The sequence below is a fragment of the Chelon labrosus genome (assembly GCF_963514085.1).
Source record: "Chelon labrosus genome assembly, chromosome: 17".
In the NCBI taxonomy this organism is placed as follows: domain Eukaryota; kingdom Metazoa; phylum Chordata; class Actinopteri; order Mugiliformes; family Mugilidae; genus Chelon; species Chelon labrosus.
Window position 1 is genome coordinate 18250009 of NC_140350.1, and position 23823 is coordinate 18273831.

The window sequence follows — 23823 nt, forward strand, 5'->3', positions numbered from 1 at the left end:
TACAGCAACATCTCATATGGTTGTTGACTAGTGTAACAGGACTAAGCCATAAATATCCTAGATAGTGATTTAAGGCGTACAGTAATCATTCAAATACTACATCAATTACTTGATTAGTTTAGTTGGACGGGAAACCAGTTGGTCATATTGAAGGTATGTGCATGAAAGGGCAATAATGATCCTTAAACTACACATTTAAAGCTTCTATGGACTCTCTCCTTGGGTGTCTAAGCCTGTGAAGCATCTTTCCATATTGTCAAGAGCATACGTGAAATTAAAGCAGCTGGTATATTATGTTAATGCAGGACATGCATTAGTGAGAAGAAAATGTGCCCTGTCAGTGCAGCTTAATGGTATTTCATCAACAGAGATGACAAGCCAGTGATTGCAAAGAAATTTTAGTGTATAAATCATCACGTATAATCATTTTTTTTCCAACTGAGAGACATGACATGGTGTAAAAGCTTTTCCATTAAATGCTTTCAAACCAAAAGAAATTAAGGGAGGCATATTTATAGCCTCCAGCTTTAGAAAGACACACTGATAAAACCACACAAACACCTCTTCATAGTTGTAAAAACAAATTTACTTTCGGGTTTTTGGACCAACCCAAACATCGTCAACTCAGAAACAATGGACTTTAAATAGACATGCACATTTGTCTTACTTCTACGATGTATTCCTTTGCCCTTTAACCATCACAAATCTCTAACCCCAACAACTTACACAGCTATTTGAAGGTCTGTGGCCCATATTTCTTTTCAAATGTCAGAAGTTTAAAAGTGTTCCCCATTAACATATGACGTTTTAGTAAAACAGCTATCTGGGTACGTAAAATTATGATCTTCTGGAAGCTTTGCTGTTCTGTTATGTCACAACATTGTCTCTCAATAAAAGCCAAATTACTGAATTTAGACTTCAATTACATGGTTTCAGTCTGCAGATGGAAGCAGCTAATCACATGATTCCTGTTGCATGTAAACAGTTCTCTGATTAGGACTGATTTGATGAGGTGTCCCTGTATGCCACTGTGTGAGTCACGGCAATCGGTAGCAACCTAAAACCAGAGCAGGTTGATGCGTACGGAACAGACTTCCCAGCCCGAGGCGTCCCCTCGCAACGTGTCTGTGTTTATTCTATATACGGAAGCTGCACCGAGGCTAGAAGCGAAATTCTGCTTGAACGTGTCACATGTCCTGACAAGCCTGCCGACATCCTTCGCTTACAATGACAGCCATTCTTACACATCACCAACTCCACAATGTCAGCCGTTCCCAGAGTGACATCTGTGTCATATATATCATACATGAGCAGTTTTATCTCAATCTCCGTGTTAAGGAAAGAGTTGATAGAGCATTTATAGGTGTAAAAAAAAATATGTCATTCCTCTGTACTTGATGTTACAAATCCATATCAGCACACTAAATATATCACATTTCATACCGGAGAACATCTTAGGATTGACACATCATGCACAAGATGTTTTATTTAGCCTCTAATTGCTCCTCTGCGCCTCTCATCTGTGTCTTTATTTATATGTTAGGATACCTGAGTGAGAGGGAAAGGTAGGCAAAGGTAAGAGACATGCTGGTCTCTTATGAATTACAAAACTCATTGAATTATGAACTTATTTTCTATGACATGGGCCTTCTGAGGGTGTCTTGTGTCTGGCAACAGAATGTTGTTGGTGTAGGTCTTTGGGTCCTATGGGTTGAGGGGAGGCGCCTCAGTGGATCATCCCACAAAAACTTGATCAGTTTGGGATCTAGTGAATTTGGAGGCCAGGTCAACGCCTTGTGCTGTTCTTCGTGTTTTTTTAGTTGTTCCTAAACCGTTTTTGTGTGTGTTCCTGTGTCAGGCTTCATCCTGCTGGGGATGGCTGCTGCCATCAAGGAGTGTCATTGCTATGGGGTGGGGGTGCCTGGTCTGGTCTAGGTGGGTGCTACATGTCTAAGTAACATCTACATGAATGAATGCCAGGTCCAAAAGTTTCCCAGCAGAACATTGGATTGTCACAAGATGGTCAATGTTATTTACTTCTCCAGTCAGTGGTTTTAATGTTGTGGCTGATCGGTGTATATTCATGCAATAAAACAGCATCAAATATTTTGTTTAAATTTATAATTTAATTTATAATTTCAGGACTTGACTGAGTCAATAAGTCATTGAATTGTCACAAGATGGTCAACGTTATTGACTATCTTGAACCTTATCTACGCTTTCCAGAGGAATGTTTATTCAGAGACTTTCACAGCTGAAATAAAACCACATGTATTCCGCCAGGACCCGTGTGAATCACATATACTGATATAGATCAAAACGATGCTGTCTTATCATCTCCATCCCTCTTCCCTCATATACCAACAGTGAAGTAATGTTTTATTCAAAAACCTCCACAAAACGTTTGCATGCTCTCTCATTTTTTTCAGGGTTCTTTGATTAAGGGTGATACCACAACCATATTTCAGGTTCCATTTGTGTTCACAGGGCAATTGAAACAAAGCAATCGAGGCACTCCCTCAACACTATGCATTTACAAACTGTTCTGTGATTGGTCATATATTTTGTGTGGATTTCAGGAAATCGGGAAGTATTCAAATCGAAAGTACCAGCGAATGGGTGACTGCCATGTAACACTGTTCCATGGATCATGTGCCAGTATTCTGTGTATGAGCGCCATGTTCAGTTTGTTTGAGCATTTATATGCTGAGAAGACAGCTACAGTGGTAGGGATATGCGGATATGTTTATATATATATATATATGTACACACACACACACATGTTATCATGGTTATACAGTGTGTGCAGAAGAGCTAAATATTATATGTAGTTGTTTGTGGAAGGTTGCATTCTCTATAATTACTGTTCATTAGCTGCAGGACACCTTTGAATAATTCCCTTCATTGAATCCTCAATTTCTCTTCGTACGTGATTTCCATTGATATTACCAACTGAATGCAACAAGACGTTGTGAGCATTATTATGCCTCTTAATGGGAACAGTTTCACTCAAAGACTACCACATCCCTCTTTAAGTAGTATGACAGCAGCTATCGTTTTGTCAGGCAATGACTTGAGAAAGATGAGACGTTTGTGTTCATTTTAGTAATGTTTTGTATGGTCTGTGGTATTCTAGATTTGTTGTGTTGTGGAGCCTGGAGTATGAGACCCTAGCATGTGTGATTTTAGAGCTAGGTTAAAACTGGAAATACATTCAGTATTCTGTGGCCGTGGCTGTGTGGCAGTCTCATTTATATTCATAAGATATATGTACCTCATTGCATTTCACAGCATGGACGGTGTTGCCTGGTTGGTGTTTTGTATGTTTTGCCTTTTGGATAGGGTAAAGCACTGTCTCAGCCAGATTTAACAAAAAAAAAAAAAAAGAAGAATATTGTGTTTGAAGAAGAAAATATGCATCCCGTAGGCATATGAGATGATAAAATGGTTCTGTTGTGGAAAAAGTTTCTGACCACATGCTATGCTCTGGGGCATGTGACAGTTGCTCATTTTCCGAACCCGGATTTTCTCCCATGCCGGACTAGGATTTGCACCATTTGCATAAACATGTTGTGTTTACCCAGCACTTAAAACTAGACCTAGAGCTCAGCTGATAAGCACAGCAGGACGTTACAGCATTTTCAAATAAAAAAAACTTGAAACTAGCGCTGGTGGTTTGGATCCCACTATGGCGTATGTTTTTTGCAGCTGTTGGCCTAAGCAACAACAGCAAACATATGGAAATTACATTTTTACTTAATTGGAGAGCAACCAATTCTACATTTAAGAAGCTCGAAGGTGGATAGACGAGTCAGCAAAACATTATACCTTCACAACAGCTAAAACAAAGGCAGCTGGACATGGGACTTCAACATTCAACCAAGTGGACAGAGGTGAAGCAGAGATGACAACTGGATGAGTGGGGGAACTTCTTCAAGAATTAACTTGTTCTCCGTAGTTCAGAGAGTTCACATTCTCCAAGTTGCTTGTCAGACCAGAATCATTCCCATAGCTGAAGCCGAAGGAAAACCAGGAATCCTAACCGTCCATACTATCATGGATGTGCTCCAGTGTGTTACATCTCCTCCGACAACTTGGTGGCTATATCGTGGAGGACATGGACAAACTATTTACTGGAAGTTGTTCTAAAACCGCTACAATCTGAGACAGTTGAAGAAAATTAAGCACTACCACACTCCCTCCTGTTTCCTAATCCTCGCTGAACATTGGCGCAGTTTGTTTTTATAGTATAATCTGATGCTAAATTGCCAGAAAGCTGAAAGGTATTTTCATGACTAGCCGTGCCTCTACTGAGAAAAACAGACGATATGTTCCCAGGTAAAGCCATCAGTAAACTGGGTAAATAATTAATGCCTGAAAATAGGTTTTGGAACAGCAGTACGCTTAACAGCGAGCGAGATGATTGCCTCTTTTCAGCGCCGCATTGGTGAGGTCACAACACAACATGCCTCACAGCGCAGCAATCAGTATGGGGACAGTGTCACGGACTCCACAATGATGGTCAGTAATGTTATGTAAATATAGAGGGAAGCTATTATGTTCACAGATGGGAGGGAGGTCAGCCGATTCCAGCTGTCTAATGAGTGTCAGTGTGTGCAAGCGAAGCGCATGTTAATCGCTGAAGCTGATGCGGGATAGCAGCCGAAATCAAACATGAGACACTGATGTTAGGTTGCAGCTTCAGTTTGCTGTCATGATGTTATTATTGACTACATTTTTGTTATGATCTCCTTTTCCCATTGTACGAGTTCCCTATTGTTTGGGGAGCAGTTTGTATTTTGTTCTCAACTTTTGAGTATTATAACATATATAATACACCCATACCTAACTCCAGAATTTGCAGCTTGAGCTAGAATGGGAGAGCAGCGGGACTTTAAAATGATAAAGCAAATTGGATAATATATGTTGGAGAAAGTCACCAAGGCAGTTTTGGAAGTGGCTTTTGGAGTTTACCAAAAAATAATTAGGAGGTTACCTTATGGCGTTCAATCCTGATTGCACAGGATAATGCTTGCCTCGTGTTCTGCCATCCAAAGGCGCATGCCAATAATTCGATCTGGAGAGAGTGGGTAAAATACAGAGAAAGGGCAGGGTAAGAGCGAAACAAGGCAGGATGGAGAAGAAGGATTGGGGGGAGGAGACTACTTTAGATTTTTGGTTCGCTTTCCATTAACAGAGATGGATCATTGCGAGGTCGAACCTCAATTTTTTAGATGGCAGTAGTGTGCCCCAATCAATCCACTGAAATGTTGTGAGTAGTTTCATTTTGGGAACAATGGATTGGGGGAGGACGCGCAGAATAGGGGGAGGGGAGTGATGGAGATTAATGTTAAAGCGGCCTAATGGACCTTCTGTCCAAGCAGTTACCATGGACAAACTATGTTTTCAGCGCATTGAAGCTGCTGGAATTTGCAAGGAGGCAGAAGGATTGCATATAGAATTTATATATTTCTTTTTATCATTTAATAATGTCTTGGCCAAATGTCACATTTCCCAAAGCTTCCTGCGATCTGCACTTTAATTGTCTCCTCATTTACATTATGATCTGTGGCGCAGCTCTGTTTCATCGAAATATTACGACCTCGAAGATTCCTGTTGTGACCATTTCTCTTCTTCCCTTCATCCTCTTTCACTGCTCTGTGTCAAACTTTCCCTTCTGCTCACCCTGTGCTTATTGGTGACATTTACATGGACATTTTCCCTTCAACCCGACTGAAATCATTTGCTGTCAGATCTGTCAGAAATATGATAGAAGAAGTTTTCTTTCCAACTTTACTGAGCTTTACTGAACACCAAGTTCATTCAGCAAAAGAATGTGGCCGATACAAATTGACAGCGGACGCACATCAAGTCTGGCTTTGTTCATCTTGTTTTAAAACTGAAGGTTTTCGTTTCACCCAGAGAGAGAAAAATTAATGCTCAAGAATTTATGTGATTTTTAGGTAGTAATATTTTCCACTTCCACAGATTGTCAATGGGTTACACAAACCCCTCTCAATCTGGTTGTAAAGCCATTGTGATCAGGCCTGATTGCGCCAATGTCTTCCGACTAAAGTGGTCACACGAAGCATTTTTGTTCCGACTGGGTTATTATTCCCATTATTCACCAAATACCAGCGTCCATGTTTACATAGCCATGGTCTCAGTCTCTGTTCTCTAGCCAAACACAACTTGTTCAGCTTCAGCTTATCCTGCATTAGTTCATAATCCAACACTAATCAAATGAATATGGTGGTGGGAAGCTTTGTGATTGACGGCATACCAAATGTATACCATCTTAGCGTAGCCGGCGGGCATCACACTCACTCGCTCACAGCAGCGCAGCCTCTTGGACGATAAAGGTAGGACACGTGGAAGACCTTTGGTGTCTTTGAATATTTTAATTTGAGCAATGACAAAGACAAAGGCAGTGTGCTAAGCATGAAAAGTCCCCTAAATGCTCTTGGTGTGTTATTTAATTGTGTAAAAAACCAAGGCCATACTAGCTAGCAAACTTAATTTAGCTAATGTTTGCTGTTTGATGGATGCAATGAAGCCTTCTATCGTTTAACCACATGTTGCAGTGTTGTAATATAAGAAACTATTTTCAGCCACCGTCCCATGCCACCTTATTTATTTGCTGTTGATTGCTGTCCAAGAATTGGTATTCAAGTATTATATATGTGAAATGGTTCTGATACCACTGCTTTGAAAGGCGACTGAACATTTAAATTGGTATTCTCACATATTTAAATGTACAATAAGCTGCTTTTGAAACATGAAAATGTAAATTGCAGAGTTAAGTACCTGCTTTCCAACTTTCCTTTCATACTTTCCTGCTTCATTATATTCTTTTCATGCCATGATGTAAAGCAAACAACCGGCAGTGTTTCGTTCAGACCGAGAAAAACATAAATACTTAAAATAAAAAAAACACTTTTCAAAGACACCACAGAGGAAGACGAACGTCACGTTATTTCACATCACCGTCCGTCTAATTTCTCAGCGTGTCACGTTGCCATGGGGATCATAGCCAAGCTCTCTCTGTGTCCTGTCAGGTAATGGAAACGTCTCTGGCACAAACACGACACGAGTGTGTTCTGAATGCGAAACGAGCCGACTCACTCCCCAGCCGTCAAACCAAAGGGACGCTTCAAAACAGTGGTTGGCGAGCATCCAGACACTGACGGGGCCGAATCGGAGTGGATCCCTTGATGCTGCAGAGATGGCAGAAAAGTGACGTTTAGATTTAGCCGATCACAGAACCACAGATCACAGCTGATCGAGTGTTGTCTTGTTTTGGCATTCATTTTTTGGTTTGTCAAATCTGATAATGTAATTAGCCACCTGAATTTTTGAGGTGATTATGGCTGTGATGGCTCCTTTTGTCTGCAGAGGCATGTTGTGTTAACAAAGCAGCCAACCTTATCTCATGAGCTCTCATGTTGCTGCATTTGCACACAGAAATGCTGATAAAATATTCTTATTTTACAGTATTGTAATATGTGTTGTATATCCCCAGCTGCAACACTTACACAAGGCCTGCAGTTGTCAGTCATCAGTCGTGACAGAGCCACTGACAGATTGTCAATAATGGTGATTATGGTGACGGCAGAAGGAAAAATGTTCAACACGGTTATCAATGGCTTTTAATTTGATGCATGAGGCATGACAGCGGCAATCTCTAACTGTATACTTCCCCACTGAGTCCATGTGCAATAATGTGTGTCATGGGAGCAAGCAGACATCAATTTTAATTTCGTAAAGACAAATGAGCCGATACTTTACGTTGCGTTGATAAAGTCGTTCCACTGCAGTGAGATTTACCGGAGGAAGTGTGTCCCTTGTGTAGCGGCGTGTTTGTGAGTGATGCTGACATTCACGTGTTTTTGATAGTTATGGTTTTAACTTTTAAGAAGAAAATTGTGCTGCTCAAGAAGCGTAAGGTGATTTAGTCGTTTGTCCTGTCAGCATCTTGCATATCGATGGAGGTATTTTTTGAAAATGGTGCATTAGTCATTGACTGAGCAGTTTGTACATCATTAGTTACACAGTGGGTTGCAATACGAGCCTGTACTTGTTTACATCTTGGAAAATAAAGTACACTTAAAAACCCATTACTCTTAAACGGTTACTTTTTGTGCTATTTACCATTGCTTGTACTAGGGGTGGCACAAGCTCTAATTTTGTCACTGCTGACGTCACTCATAAAAACACAGTAGAAAGTAATGCTGTGCAACAATGAAATCTATAGTCTTGACCTGGATACGTATGCTGAGAACAGATATGTATAGCCTGTATAAAAACAGGCAGCAACTCAGCATCATCAATAGCGTGTAATAGTGCTTCACGGCATGTTGGAACATGGGATAGTGTAGTCAGGTCAGAGGTTGCGTTTTCACACGGTCATTTTGACTGACAAGGTCATAAAAATCCCGTCATAATCTATTTTTACCCGTCACTTTAATTTTTTAAAATGATAATAAAGACATATTCGATAGCATTTAATTTTCATTAAAGTTTCATTAACTTTAAGTACTTTTTTCAGAACAGTATTGACTTTAAACGGTAAAAAAAAATATATATATTTTGGCTGCCAACACGTCATGTCCGTACTCGGAACGGGACTGCTAGCGTAAACAGCTCTTAGACGGTACCGTAGGATTGAAGTGCTTCGGTGGTATGCAAATTCCGTTTTGGTAGCCGTTAGCTGCATAGACATAGACAAATATACATATATACAAGAGCCAATTAATAAGGTCACTCGCCACCAAGTGGTCAGGCGTATGAATTGCAATCTGTCAAAATGACGGATGGCCTTCAGATTCTTCCGTCAGGTTTAAAAAAAAAAAGTGGTATTTTCTCTGAAACCTTTTTCTGTGTGTAGCAGCTAAATGTCTAATACCGTTGACAATGACATTCACCATCAAATTGTTGATGTGCAGCCGCCTTCATGCAATTATTTTTTCTTTCATTTTGATTGTTCTTCATTGTCAATGAAATGTTAACAAAATACAGGCAAAATTATCCATCATAAGGTCCCAGAGCTCAAAATGACAAATTGCTTGTTTTGTCCCACAAACCGCCCAAAACCCAAAGGTGTTCTCTTTTCTATTCATATAAAACTGAGAAAACGGCATGCTTTAAACATTGTCAAAAACGTCAAGCACACTCACGCGCCGCTGTGATTTGTCTCTTTTCAAACAGCGGTGCAATAAGGACTGCCCCAAATTAATTTTCTCTTTTTTCTCTTTCACCTGGCCCACTCCACTTTGATTGGCTCAGTGAACTATTCAATAAAGATTACGGCAAACCTTGACTACCTCAACCGTTACAAATTTTCATTGATTTTAATTTCCACACATAACTGCTGGGCATACACGCCGAAGCATGGGAGACTCGGGAGTGTCGTAGCTTATTACCTTGAACAAGACATGCATATGGATGGAAAAGCCTCGCGGAGCAAGGCAATGCGAAACTGAAAGGAGCCCCGCTGAGGCCGAGATGCGGGGATCTGGCAGTGACGAGCCGCTGGTAATGGGCGAGAGAAGCTTTAGAGAAATGATTTCCCCAAATCTCTGTGTTTCTGTGACAATTTGTCTCATTGGTGACCAATGATAGTGTTTACCTTTTTCTCCTCTGGGATGAACAATGCGGCATTTTGGTGTTGTCATTGATTGACTCTGACAAGGTGCTCTTGTGTTTGTGAGCAATGATACGGAGACATAGCAGTAGTAGATAGAGAAGAGGAAGATTAAGTCGAACGCTCGTCCCTACATACAGAAATCCTTGCAATTTTTCATTAAGTGTACTTTTTTTTTGAAGGCCACAAACACCTAGGGAGAAAAGTATTAGTAAACCAACGTGCTGTGAGATAAATGAACAGAAAATATAGAGAGAGATAATTTCAGAGACGAGGCAATGATTATAGCAGAAGGAGTTTTACAATCCGTGCACGTCAACTGACAGGCCGTGACAAGCCTGTCAGAGAAAGACTCTGGGACACCTCCACTCACTGGGTGAAAATGCCGGCATCTGCCAGCCAGTCTCTGCCTGTCTCCTCTACCCGGGGAGAAGTATTATTTATGAATACCGGAGTTGTTTATGCACTGCAAAATAACACACTGAGTGGGTCAAAATGAAACCTGCACTGTGATGGGTACCGCATTACTTTCATTACATCTGTTGAAGCTGCTGAGACGAACACCGTCAGCGAATACCTCTGAACCGCTCCAGCATCGTGTTCTTTGTTTGACTGCTCGTATTAGTTACACAACGGCAGAACGGAGGCTGCGAGTTCACACATGAATGCCAATAAAATTATATTACTTTATTGATTTCTGGAGGACCGTTCCGCCTTGTTTATTTTTGTTTCACCTTCTCGGGTGAGGCCAGGGCAGGGGTCAGCTGCAGGTTTGCCTTGGATATCTGCACTTCCATCTTAAATGATCCATGTCTGGATAGGTTCTTGTCAGACAATGTGTCATAATGAGATACTGCTGAGCCAAAGGCAACATACTGACAGGCTGAGAGTCTATAATAGGATGCTTGCAGTGACCCCTGGGAATGGCAGCCCTATAGGGTTATTTTTGCCCATAAATATGCTTGGAAAAAACACCTTACCAATTCTTTGAAATGTGATTCTGACTTTTTCTACGGCCTAACAGATGCCATTTAACCTCAGTGTGGGAGTTTCAATGCTCATAAGCTCATTTCACTCGATTCGTAAGGCAAAAATTGACATAAAAACTTAAGTTCGGCATGAGAGGAAATACCTCCTCATACCAGCAGGTTTCAGTGGTCTGTATTCATCACTAGAAAGTGGAAATCACAAGATCTAGGAGTAGCCACAGAAGCTTCGTCTACAGTTCATTCATTCCACGTCACTGTTTTTGGTTATGTGCGTTTGAATGTTTAGATGAGACCCACTGTCTGCTTGCTTTCATCACATCTGTTTCTCTTTTCATGCATTGGTTTGGTATCCCATTGGGCACACTGAGGCTAGAAACCCAAGGATACAGGCGACGCCATCTTGGAGCCAGAGTCAGCACGTCACTGTTTGAGAGTAGAGCCACGTCCACACTCCCACTAGACTCACTTGCCTTTGCATTTGGTTAATACTGCTCTCTGCTATACCTCCGCCAGATACTAAGAAATGTTGGATTTCACACGGCAACCAAGCACCATAATTACATTACCGAAAACACTGCAAAGATCCCTTAGATTCCTGAGGTCGGTTAGTACAGTTTACAGCACAACAGCTCATTTTGTAGGTTTCAAACAGACAAGCGGTTATTTTGCATATGGGACCACTTCACGGAGTGGTTGTTAATGGCAACTGTCAATCATCATCACAATAATAAATAACTAAACCTGAACTTCTCTGAAATATGGACACATTGTCACATGTCAGCATTATAATATCAAAGAGGGGGTGGAGCCTATGACCTATACTGCAGCCAGCCACCAGGGGGAGCGCCACATGCTTTGGCTTCAGTTTTGAGGAGCTGTCATGGCGTCCAAATTTTTTTACAGTCTATGGGTCTGACTAGCGCCAACGGTGCCCAAATGAGATGCACTTGTGTACGCATGTGTGTTTGGCTACAGACTTACAAGATCTCTTGAGCATTTTCGCTGGGATTCTGTATGGCTAAGTTGCACTTACACATGTTGTAATCTTAGTAAACAAGTACACAAGCAAACATACGAGCCCCTTTCTAACCCCTGATCGAAAATAGACAGAGAGAATATCTCCCAGGTTTTACCTACTAAAAACTACAGTAGCTCATCCGAGCATTTCATCTCCACTCTGTAAAAGTCAAACATGTTAATGCAAACAATAAAACATAGAAATGGCCGGATATCTAATCTCTGCTGAGGGCGTGAGGCCCAAATGGTCCGAGGTGGGGATAGCAATTCTATCTATTCGCCCCCGCACACATGCACGGACAATTGTGCACGCAGATGAGCATCTCATTCAGGATGGACTGTTTTGCCAGTGCAGCAAAGCTTCTATTACTGCCAGAGCGGGGATCTTGATTATTCAGTCTATTACAGCGGCACAGCGTGGTACCTTTCGCCAGTGTTCCTAATGGGCCACTTATTATCATGCGGTATTCTGCCAGCAGTTCATCTGGCCCGGTTCTCACTGCAAAGATGATTGCTGTGCTCTCTTGCACAGAATGACAATAAAGTGCGCCCTTTCCCTCTCCTTGTTGCTTTTTCTTTTGATAAATGGGCTGTTACGATACAAGGCACGGTGACGCTGTCGTGTTTTAATTTTTCTGTTGTACGAGGACACTCTGCCTTTCGGGTTATTGAATATGTCAAACCAATTATCAGTCAAATCTGAAGAAAATTGTCCACTTTATTTCACTTTGAATCTATGTGCACGAATTCCGTGTATGATTATGTTACAGCAGCAGAGCTTGCAGTGTAGCGCTTTATTCGCTTCCAGTTCCTCATTTTCAGTCGTCAGAACCTCAGTGCAGGACTGCTTGAGCCTGCGACTGGTCGTGTGGGTTTGTTGCAGAAATAAATGATGATGTTCATGCATGTGTAATGAGTGTCAAAATTATTTGCAGGGATGGCTAGTCCCAGTAAAATGTGCAGCATTTACTGTACCTCACTGGATGCACTTGAAAACTTAATGTGAGTTCGGGTTTCGCTCAGCCACAGCCTTGTAGCTGTCCAGAGAAAGGATGAAGCAAGCAAGACTTGTGCTTATTTGAGAACTAAGTAAAACATTTTTGAGACACAACTATTTCTGCTAACTTTCCAGGTTGACAACTGAGTACAAGACCACAAAGTCCTTCTGGGGGAGACTGAAAATATGGGTCTTTGTCCCCGTATTTGACTGATATCATGACCTTCCTGCCGGCTCAGGCCTCTTGAGCGCCACTTTAACTCGTCCTTGGTAAGTAAAATCAGCCTATGCTCTCTTTTTAGTCAAAGGATTTCACATTGCAGTATGCAGGAATATGTCTCATTGCCACTGAACGTCTCTTCAGCCATGAAGAAAAATGTGTTGGGCTTTAGAAATGTTCTATGCATATTCACTCAGTTCAATTGGATTTTGGTGACGGCTCGTCTGTAGCACCAACTGGAAATAGTGAGATTACAATTTCTGTCCTCAGCAGGAGGATTCAAAGGCAAGCTATCAGTTCTTGTTAACATGCCACTGAACCAATGCGATGGGAGCCCAGAGTTCATTTCAAAACACTCAAATTATTCATCTCCATATGGTCCGGCAGTTTGGCTCAAGTAGTTGACCACAGGACAAGGGCTCTGTAGCTCAGCCCCCCCTCCATCTGGGCATATGGCCTCTCTGGCTCCACCGGGCGCAGATGATACGCCAGCCCCTGCCCACCATCCCAACTCGCTGCCAGGTAGCTCCCGCCCACAGTCGCGCTTATCGGCGAGTTCTGTGATGGCGTAGGAACTGTGGTTGTTTTTCAGCACTTTCGGCTCATGCGGCTTCTGTCATGTTTTCGTTTATTTGCCTCAGGCGTCCGCCCAGCGGCAGGTTGTGCAGTCGGTGCGAAACACTGCGTGGCGGAGACGCGCTATAGTGGGGGCTCTATGACAGCAACATTAGCATCAGGCTTCTTTTCATGTGACTGCTATTTTCAACCTCTGCCTCATTATTTGCTCGGTTGTGTACCAAGCCTGAGCACAACGCCTCTGCCGGCTTCAGCCGTTTGAAATCGCACATTAAATATACTGAACGTGTCTTTAATGGGCTGCACTATGCTACTTCTTTGTGGACTTAATGACTCCTGAAAAAAGTCATTTTTCTCCACTTCATCTGATCCATTAAAAAAGAGAAAATCAAACATTACATTAAATTATTAATTTAAAATATATATATATATATTTGACGCTATTTTACGGCATGAATATACACCAATCAGCCATAACATTAAAACCACCGACAGGAAAAGTAAATAGCGTTGACCATCTTGTGACAATACAATGTTCTGCTGAAAAACTTTTGGACCTGGCATTCATTCATGTGGATGTTACTTAGACATGTAGCACCCACCTAGACCAGACCAGGCACCCCCACCCCATAGCAACGACACTCCTTGATGGCAGCAGCCATCCCCAGCAGGATGCAGCCTGACACAGGCACACACACAAAAATAGTTTAGGAGCAAGTCAGAACCCAAACTGATCAAGTCAAAGTCTACACAATATTAGAAAGATGTTTCATAATGTTATGTTCGATCTGTGTTTGATGTTGATGCTAGCACTACACCATAGGAGTATTTCATGCCAATTTAAATGTGAATACACCATAGCATGAGCAATAGCTGAGAAGTGAATACAGCCCTGGACGTGCCCTGCAGCAAGGCCAGGTTACAGCTAACGCTTTACACCGAGAAGAAAGCTAAGGTAAAATAACCCTCTATCAATAAAGGAACATGCTGTGCGATGAGGTCTCAAGCTGTTTTCCTTGTGTCAGTCATTGCTTCTAATTAGTGCACATTTAGAGGATGTCCTGACACGCTTCGGCTGAGCTCACGCTGTGCCTTTTGATAACAAGCAGCCAGTGTTGATTGTGATGATGAAAAGAGACGCGACCCTCGGTGCCCTTCCCTCTGCCGAGCCAGCTCCCACCTTGCCAGACTTTTCTGCGGATGTTTGTGGAGGTAATGAGGAGGCTTCAGCAAAGGCAATTAGTGAGTGTATAATAACAGGCACTGTCTGTGCTGCTGCAAGGCTTCTAATGCTTCTAATTCGGTTAATTAGTGTAAACTTTAATGAGTAATACCCAATTAACTCTTGAGCAGGATCAATAGAGCCAATGAGTTATCAATATGATTAGCTCTTAACCCTTCAGTTTAGAGGTCGGGGAGGCTTAGAGAGGATCAATGAGAGCACATTTGTGAGGTTTGTGTGAGTTTTATTTTCTTGGAGTCAGACGCGGAGTCTTTAAATTTAGCTCGGGTATTTTTGAGTCGGCTAACAAATACACAGAGGAGCAGTTTTGCTGTCTGTGCTCAGTATATTTAGGAAAGACTTGAGATTTAACAATACTTCTGGCCCTGCATGGACAGAACTAGTTGCACAACCTATGATGATTGCCATTAATCATGTAAACAGCAACTCAGGATGTCCTGCACTCATCTACCGAAGTCAAATGACGTCTTTTCTTTTTTGTTTTTTTTTCATCACTGATGTGCTCAGGGCACAGAGTCAGACTACAGTCTTTGCTGCTAATGTATGTATGCATTCTCACAAAATAGTCCACTTGTGTAATCTTATTGTCCATTTATTGTAGCGCAGCATACAAAAAAAGAAACGACATCGCCTTACTTGCAAAACAGTCCACTTGACTTTTGTTTTAGTTTTCCACAACTACATCTATTAACAGGGGCACATATGGAAAGATTTAAATATATGTACGGCTTCTGAACGTAAGACAGAAATCACTGTTCTGTTACACACTAAGCAGCTAATTAGTGTAACATTTATATACGCGGAGCTTAATCCTTATTGCCGATGTTTGTTAAATTGTCATTTCCGTACTGCGTACTGGAATCAGCCTCGAACACGTGTGGAAGGATTTGAGGAGTTTCCGATTAAGAAGGTTTAATTATTTCAGTTTGCTCTCTGAACTTCCACACCAGTGTTACAGATCTGATGTTGCACACGTGGCTGCCGCAGAGAGATATATCGGTGTCTTAATTAGAGATGCTTTGGGTATGATGGTGTGGCTAGTACATGCAAGCTAACCGACGTTATATGGAAAATATGCACTTCTAACGGAAATTCTGAAAGTTTTCTGCAGCGTACATTGTGCCATTATAGATCATAAGGCTTGGTGTGGACTAACTATTTTACTGGAGGACATTTACTGGACCCTTGGCAATGTAACAGGATCATTTTTGTTGGAGTTTTTTCCGCTCTTGGAATACTGTGAAGCTCAATAGACGAGTCGTATACGTTTTTGTGTTTGCGTCTGGTCTGACATAAGTGTTTACTGAGCCTGCAGTTATGATTGTATCCTGAAATGGTGTGCGTCGTTCTAATCCCAAGAAATTAAGCTTTCCAACGATGTATAACGTTGGCACATAGACAGGGGGCTGAGTTAATTAATTAATTAATTAAAACATCATTACCATTTGCTTGTTGCTCTCTCCATCTAATCGGACGTGAGAACAGAGAAAGAAAGTGCACAACCTATGGTTTTACTCCAGGTGTGCATACAACCAATTTTAGAACATAAAGAGACAAAAATTAATTAATATTAACGTGTGCTAAATGAAAACAGACCTTTCAAGCTGTTTATATGCTGAGTACATCACTGCTTCATGCTCACAAGAGGGACTCGGAGTAAAGTAACAATCTGAAGTCAGAAGGCTAAAGGGTCACTGGGGCCACAAGTCCTTGGAGTTAAAGTGAACATCCACTTCCAGCTCATCCGATTTGTGGCTTGAATGTGGCTGGGGACACAGTCACACCGATCCACACTATGGCTCTCGATGCATACAAATGCACACTCACATTCTCCGGCAGAGAAGCAGTCTGGTCACGTCCTGAAGTGGCTGCAGTTCAAAGAGACGCAACTGGCTTCCCTCGCTGTTCGTGTCTCGCTTCGTGCCCCACCTGTTCCTTTCGCCCTAACACCACACCACACTGCACTGGCGCAGGATCCACGTACGCAAACACGCAGTGACACGCGTGTGCACGAGCAGACGCCTACAGCGCATATGCTCGCATCGACTACGCTCTTTACACAGCCACAAAGTTCCCCTTCCCAACCTCAAACAGCTGCGACAACAGGAGGTTAGAGGAGTAAAATAAATTAACAACATCTGCAGACTGCAGATTAATGGGAGAAATCGCCATGATCTCATAACGAATCGGAAATATTTTTGCATGTTTCAAACAACGTTGTGTTTGGGTTATTTTTCCTATTGCTCCCTCCCCCCAAACGGCACGACAACTCGCTAGCATGTGAAGCTGTTTGTGTTGTTCTTTCATAAAAAAAAAATACGTTAACGCCACTTTTTAAAACCAGTTGTTTGTGCTCTTGATTTTTTTAGACCATGGAGATTTACAGTTATTTAAAGAATTGGTCAAAACCCAAAGGAAACGACACCAGACGTACGTGAACTAGCTTAACGTCATAGTAAGTAAGTGCTAGCTAGCAAAGTTGAAGTTGAAAGTCAACTGTTTACTATAAATTAGACTTATGCGCTGATACTTTATTTAATCTTTCATACGTATGTCCATAGAAATCCACGTCACAGCAGAATTTTGTCTAGTATTCCTGTTTGAACTGTGCAGGCTGCTGCTATTTGCTATTTGTCACTAAGTCCGTGAACAAATGTGCGCATTATTACGGTCATTTAAGCACAGACTGATACAAAACGCATGCTCTTATTTGATGTGCCATATACTGTATAAATAGTTGAGATAACATCATAGAGACCCCCCTCCCACTGACAATGGAAAGCGTTTTTTGGGCACACTAATATAGCCACCATCTAGTCTATGTGTGAGACAGTTTGCCATAAATTAGAGCTTAGGATCCCAACAGATCCTAGTTGGGTGGTCGATTACCTGTAAGATAACATAAGACATACATAGAGGTACAAATGGAAAATTTAAATGAAAAAAGCAAATCTCTAATTGGTTCATCGAGTGGACGTATCACACAAGTAACTTGGAAATCATCTTAAAATGCATACCAAGCTTCCGTCCTCTGCTCTGAGCACAGTATCCTCTTCCTTTGTGTAATAACAAGCCAAGCTCTTTTGGCAGAACGGCTGGCCTCTGTTTCACCTTTCCAGTCGTCCGGTGAGGCCTCAGTCAGGCAGGAAATTAGAGAGTCTCTTCATCCGGGCGTCCTGCTTTGAAGTTGGGGGAAGCGCGTGTGCCAAATCCGGCTGAATGTGGGTCACGATCAAAATAAAACGTAGCAGCCGCGGGCACTAAAGTGCATCTATATGTGTTTTGTAAGAAACGAGAATAATAAGAAAGTCATTCCTTCAGAATTTGATTGATGTAATGGTTTTTGCAGATGAGTGACGGAATAATAAAACCTATAAAAACTGTTAGAGACTACTGGAGACAAACAGATATTGGAATAAAATGCAACTAAAAACGCCTGTAGATTGAATTAAAAGGACAAAAAACAATCATTGCCATTAAACATTTATACGAAAAGCCAGGTATCACAACCTGACTCGAATCTGTACCAAGGAGGACCAAAAACGGAGTCTGTTTCACATAACTAAAAGAGAGAAGACAAACTAATGGGTTGGAAATTCAGGCGAGATGGAGAAAATGGCTGAGTGCCAATGGCTCATATAGTGAGTGGTCAATTAGTCCAGTGGAGCTGAATCTCCCTGATGAGCCAGTGTGTTGCCCGTCAGGCTCCTGCAGGGAAAGGCCAAGGAGTCCTGACCATCCAAAAATCATCACACAGCCTCGGAATAGTAGGTTTTAATGTTTTCAGTGCACCATATTAATAAAAGAATATCTGTACATCTGTAAAATTGTCAAAATGTCAACGTTTGATTGAAATCCTGCAGCTTATCTTCAGGAAGCCGGTGGTTAAAAATACAATGTCAGGGGACAAAATTAGGACCAGCAGCAGGTTTTTTGGTTTTGTTTGTTTCTTTACTAAGATTTGCGAGCAGATGTGGCCCTGAGCGAAGTAAAGGCCAGTAATTGCTTGAGTGTTGGAGGTCAAAAGATCAGAGAAATTGATAAAAGATAAAACAAATTCCCTCCAGGACAGAGTAAAAAAAAAAATAATAAAACCTCACTTCTCGTTCAGCTTTTAAGAAGACGCAACTTTAATTAAATACTGTCACGCCACTTTCAGTTTGCTTTGAGAGTCTCGCCGAAAATAAAATAAATAAAGTGACCTCTCCCTATCACAGCACCTTTGTTTTCCGTTTTAATTATTGTTTGTAGAGCTGGATGCGGACTGTCACAGAGAAGAAGATCCGATCGAAGCTCACACACACACACACATTTTGCTGTTTATCAGCGCAAGTCCCTGTGGAGGTGGACCACAGTCTGAAAGTGACGCTAATGAACATTAATTAAAATTTCACACACACTGAGCAGTTTCTTCAGATAACAGGGGATACAACGATCCCTCTCTTTCTCTGTTTTGAAATTCGTGCTGTGAAGTGAAGAACTAGCCAGTTATTTCTTTTGTAGACCAGATTCAGTTATGAGTTAAGGAAATACAGCATTTATTAGTTGGTATGTTCTTTGTGTTATGTTAAAATAACCATTATTTTTCGCAGTATTTTTGCTTGTTTATTCATTCTTACATACAGTAGGTCCTTGGAGGTATGCATCACAAAAACATAGAGTCCTAAAAAAACTCCCCACACCATTAAAACTGAAGCTAACTGTCACTGTACTGTAAAACTCTCCCACTCACTGGAGCATCTTGCAACCTCTAGATTTTGCCTTTCGCTGCCGCACTCCAAACTTTTTGGCTCAGCGGCAAACAGACAAGTAAGTCTGGCAAAACAGTGCAGTGACTCAGCCTAAACCGTCACCATAAAGAATTGAAATCTGCTGTGCCAATCTGACACATTAACACACGGGAAAGACACAACTGCAGTGCTCGTGTGAGGACATTCAGCGCTGTATGTATGCAAATCCGTCAACACGCTTGTAAAACTGGATTGAGGTCACACTGTCCCAGGGTGATGCATGTCCAAATGTAGTCATTTGTCCAGTTTTATTGATTCTACTGCGGCACTGCAAGTCTTTATTAGCTGGCATATAATTTTCCCCCTGGCTTGGCCTGTGAAAATGAGCTACAAGCTTAGCAATGGCCCGTGGCCAGGCGCCGCCTTCATGAAGAATAGGCATGAAGCGAAGGGCCAAGCCATTACCATTGCACAAATTGACTTTGCTTGACAAGATCATTTTAAATTGAACCATATAGAGAGATTTTTTTTATTTTTTTTATTTTTTTTTTGCTTCCACCAAATGGAAACGTTGTTGCTAACAATTTGGATGGGGTGGACCGAATGGGAGCATTGATGATCAAAACGCATATCTTGTATACTAGGAATAACTTGGCCTTTAATGGCGATATTTTATTTATAACATACAATCCTCACAGCTTGCATCGCCCGCCATGGAGGGCCAATTATAACCGCGGGGTCATCGGTGACAGGAGTTTATGCGGCAAAGGTCAACTTTATGAGAGGGTTCTAACCTGTTCATCTATGCATCTCAGCCTGAGCCGGGGCTTTAATACAAAGCTCAGCATACAGTATCATCATTAAATAAAGCTTGTGACAGCACATAAGGCGGCATCCATTTTGACGATGTCCTAAAGCATGCCGTCACCAGCAATAATTACTGCTGCGGGACCTTTGCATGAAATAGGTAAGGGCTAAGCTAATTATATGGCGTCTGAGCATATTGATCCAGCGGGACAAGCTGTTTAATCACTGCCGTCATGCTAATAAAGTGTACATGGTCGCTGGAGTCAATCCGTCGGTTCCTTGAGGTATTCGTAGGTTTGTTCCCGCAGCAGAAATCACATTTAAAAGAAAGCGGGCACAAACTTGAGCTGCCTGTCGTCTTGATTTAAACCTCTTCCCTTTCATTGTGATGAACAGTAGTTTTGCAGCTTCCTCCCGTTTCGAACTGCTAATGAGAATACAAGGAGGCAGAAGTGGAAAACTTTTGTCCTTCAAGGAGGCACCCGAAAATATTCAGAATTAATTCACATAAAAATGCATGCGAGAAGTGCTCTGCCGCCGTACTCTGTGCCTTGCTGACCTTTATTAAATTCGCTCCGCTATTGCTCTCTTTCTGTCAGCTCGCCTCATTATTTGTCTTGCCTAACTTTGCCCTCGTTTTTCAGTGCCGTGCACTTTCGAATCAGGTTTGCTTTGAATGAATTGTTTGATGCTAATAAGCCATTGCAAGACTTTGATGAAAAGGAGGAACCTGAACAAGTTTGTATTCCCTCTGAGCTCCAAACTAATTGCCTTTTAATTGATAGCTCTCAGCCTGTTTCATTGCCTGCTGCGTACGTGTTCCGAAATACCCCGGCCTGAGACTTTTTTTATGGCGTTTCAGCCAAAGTTCAGATGATGATTTGCATAGTACAAATTGGTTTATGTTTCGTCATTTGGTTTTCATTTTCCATTATCATCCATGTGAAAATGTCCTGATACGGTGCAGTCGTGTCTGAGCTTGCCCTTTCAACCCATGCTGTTTTATTATCTGGCTGTAGGTGGTTAAAAATACAATTTTCTTTTTCTTTTTTTTTCATCACGAGTGCACGCTACATTTAATCATGTCATATAAATTATTTGTCTTCTTCACTTGACTAATTCAAGTGTCCTAGATTATCCCATTCGTCATTGAACGTATGAGAGAGAAACAGCAGTTCATTGCTCAAGGTTTAAAGGTGCAGTAAAACATTTAAGTCAGTGTTGCATTACAGAGTATTTACTATGAGGTTGTTTATGGACTAGCAATCTAATCTGCTAATATTCTGACAGATGGTCAGGCGCCACTGAGACGTAGGATAACCAGTGTCTTTATTTAGTTTGAAATGTTTACATTAACGCAAGAAATGGAAAATGTGAATGCTAAAAGACACTTGGACAGAAAGAGCCAAGCATCAAACCGCCTGCCATGTGATGGACAAACTACAGTATGGTCTGGTTAGCTATTGTAGGAGCCATAATACATATACACCAATCAGCCACAACATTAAAACCACTGACAGGAGAAGTAAATAACATTGACCATTTTGAGTCAGTTCAATGTTCTGCTGGGAAACTTTTGGACCTACACCAGACCAGGCACCCCCACCCCATGGCAATGACACTGCTTGATGGCAGCAGCCATCCCCAGCAGGATGCAACCTGACACAGACACACACACACACACAAAAAAAAAACATGAGGAACAGCACAAGGAGTTCACCTGGCCTCCAAATTCACTAGATCCCAAACTGATCAAGTATCTGTGGGATGATCCACAGAGGCCCCTCCCCTCAACCCATAGGACCCAAAGCCCCCCCACTAACAACATTCTGTTGCCAGAGACCACAGGACACCCTCAGAAGGCCCATGTCCATTTTCTGATGAGCCACAACTGTTTTGGAGGCACAAGGGAGACCTACACAATATTAGGAAGCTGGTCATAATGTTATGCCTGATTGGTGTACGTTCGAAAGTATTCTTCGTATGGTCTAACTTCATATGGTGTGGCTGTAAATAGGAACCTATCCTTACTGGGTCAGGTGTTCCAGCATGAAAGGAAAAGTCCTGCACAGTTCATGTTTGGTAAGTAATTATATATTCGAGTTGTTCTGATCCAGAATATAATAAAGAATAAACAGACTATCTTTTATTCATTGTGAGGAGCAGCACGTCAATTAGATTTCCGGTATGATAACGCCTCAGTGGCTTAAAGCCTTAGCTTAGCTTCTACAGCTGTCTCTACTGCAATTTACCTTTTCCCGGGAAAAACAATTTTGCCGACTTTGAAGGTTTTGCTTTCACTTTTTTGTTGATTACACTTATTGGACTGGGCACAAAGATGGCCATATCCTCTGGGACGGAGGTTTCTAGAGTAGCCGTTTTGAAGATCAGTGAGGTGGTTTTGGGCGTCATCTTGGTGGAATATGACTACACTTAACCAAGTGTTGGCTAATCCAAAAATGGACAAAAAGGACCAAAATGAGTGGAGCTGAGGTGAGCGGGTGACGCCTAGGCTGACAGTAACGGTACCCACATCTCGCTCAAAGTGGGCACTCCCTTAATTATGCATAACTTTAAGCTTAATTACTATTTAAACATGTGTTATACCAAAAAATCACTTTGTACACTTAAAATGAACTGTAAAGACCAAAGCTGTTTTTGTACCAGGCTGTTAAGTAAAGCTTTTTAACATGGTGGTTATTAAGCTAGCCTTGTAAATGAAAACTCCTTATTGCTTTCATACAGAGTAGAAAATAAAATAAAAATCATTAATGCATTCTGTCAAATTTCGCAGTTATGACTCAATTTCACTTCTCTTCCGATGGTTGCTTCAGTTCTTCAATTATGCAACTTTATTTAATCTGTCTGTGCATGCTGCCCTGTCCTGCTACATTAATAATGCCTCCTTCCCCTACTGCCTGTAGCTGTCAGCGGCGTATGTTACATCTGTTTGACTTAGTCCAAACATGATCAGAAGCGTCTTGCTATGCCATAGTGTGTCGCGTGTGAGCTTGGAGAATTATACACGTGTGCAAGGATGTTTACAAGGACCCTGCTCCCGTCTCAGCAGGCAACTGGCACACTTGCTGGTGGCAGGTGTCTCTCTGTGTGCCCCTGTTTCAGGTGACAAGGTGGCTTCTCGTGTCATATCACTGTAATGCCTCGGCGCTCAGACACCGGTCCTCTGGCTCAGCCGCACACGCCGAGACCCGGGTAGCTCTCCCCAAAGAAAGGAAGACGCTCCAGAGATAAAAAAACAAGAATGCTTATTATCACGCCAGACCTGGGGGGATGTTGAAGGTGTGTGTATATTGGTCCGTGCACGGGCATGCGCGCGTGAATTTGCATGCCTGAGTGTGTGTCCTCTCTCCTGTATCATTCCTCCAGTATTTTTGGGAAAGCTGTCTCCGAAGCTCGCAGTTGGAGGAGCCAGAAAAGAAAGGAATTCACTTTCATTCCTTTATTATCTTCCCCCAAGGGCATACTGATATAATGAATACATCATTCTGTTATCTGGAGTGAGCAGTACATTTGCTGATACTTTTTGCCAAGTGCACTTAAATGATTTTAGGAAAGGTTTACACTGAAAAACATCTTCCGC